We start from the raw sequence: 1,885 nt of genomic DNA, 5'->3' as shown, positions 1-1,885 counted from the left end.
CCGCCCTCCTCCCGCCTTCCCCCCTCCTTCCTCCCGGCCGACCCTCCCCCCGGCCGCCCCCCCCCGCCTCGGCGCCCCCGACGGGGCGGCGGGGCTTCCCCTCCGCCGGGGGGCTGCGGGGAGGGGGCAGCGCTGCAGCCCGGCCCGGGCTCTGGCAGCGCCCTCTGGGAGCCTTCCTCACCCTCCTCCTCCTCCTGCGGCCCGCAGCGCCGAGCCGGGGTAGGAGGGTGCTGCTGGCCCGTCCCACCGCCGGGCAGCCGGGGTCCCCCGCGTGTGCCTTCAGCCCCCTCTGCCGCCCCCTGCACGCCTTCAGCCCCCCGCCCCATCCTCAGCCCTCTGCGCTCACCTTCATCCCCTTCCACGCACCTTCACCGTCCTCTGCACAGCCTTGTGCCCTGCCCAACACTTTCACCCCCCTCCTCATCCCATCTTCACACCCTCATGCTCCTCCAAGCCCCTTCAATCCCCTCCTGGCCCCCATCCTCACACCCTCATTCCCTTCCAAACCCCTTCATCCTCCTCCTCATCCCCATCCTCACACCCTCATCCTCCTCCAAAACCCTTCAATCTCTTCCTCATCCTCCTCCAAACCCCTTCAATCCCCTCCATCCACCACCAAACCCCTTCGTCCCTCTCCTCATCCCCATCTTCACACCCTCATCCTCCTCCAAACCCCTTCAATCTCTTCCTCATCCTCCTCCAAACCCCTTCAATCCCCTCCATCCACCACCAAACCCCTTCATCCCTCTCCTCATCCCCATCTTCACACCCTCATCCTCCTCCAAACCCCTTCAATCCCCTCCATCCACCACCAAACCCCTTCATCCCTCTCCTCATCCCCATCTTCACACCCTCATCCTCCTCTAAACCCCTTCAATCTCTTCCTCATCCACCACCAAACCCCTTCATCCCTCTCCTCATCCCCATCTTCACACCCTCACCCTCCTCCAAACCCTTTCAATCTTTTCCTCGCCTCCCTCCAAATACCTTCATCCCCCTTCTTGCCCACCCTCACACCCTCATCCCCCTCCAAACACCTTCATGCCCATCTCACATCCTCATCCCCAAACACCTTTATCACCCTCCTCAGCCCCTCACCCCCCACCAGCATGCAGATTCCCCATCCCACCCGGACACCCTCCACACCTCCCGGTACCCAGGATGGGGATCTCAGCCCACGCCGTTGCGGTTTCCCGAGGGAACCCAGCCAGGAGCCAGCCCGCAATCATTTCCTCCGAGCGAGCCGATGGGTGGTAACGCGCTAAGCCGCAGCCAGCTGATCGCATGCGAGTCCCTGGCCACGACCCAGCCTGACTGTCGGGAACCGCGGCCACGAGATGGGCAACACGCGGCAAAACCCCCCATCCCACCGGCCGTGGGGGCCGGCACACGCTGAGGACCTGCGCCATGGTACCCGAAACCCACAGAGGTAAATCAGGGAGCGGGACCCCCCCGCTGCCCTGCTTGGAGAAGGGATGCTCTTCGCATCCCATCCCTTCTAGAAACATATTTTTCTAATTTTCGTGCCGAGCTTGGTTGTATTCAAGCATTTTGGGACACGCCAGCCAACGCTCCAGCCCGTAAAGCGACAGGCTCCAAAGCATCCAGCACATTCAGCAATCGTGGGTGATTAATAAAGCCCTATCGCATTCTTCCACCCTCGGCCTGGTGCTAACTTGTAAGAAATCTGGACCAAAAACTGCAACAAAATGGCTGCTATTCTCCAAGGGCCCTTCGGAGCGCTCGTTACTCATCCCTTACTTGGGCAAAAATGACATTGACTGCTCCTGGAGATGACAGGCTTAATTGAGTTCAATAGGAGTTTAGGCTGAGTAAGGCATGAGCAAACAAGCGTGCATTAGCCCATGAATAAAAGCCTGATCTG

Source organism: Falco punctatus (genome assembly GCF_963210335.1).
Source record: "Falco punctatus genome assembly, chromosome: 17".
In the NCBI taxonomy this organism is placed as follows: Eukaryota; Metazoa; Chordata; class Aves; order Falconiformes; family Falconidae; genus Falco; species Falco punctatus.
This window is presented reverse-complemented; position numbering follows the sequence as displayed.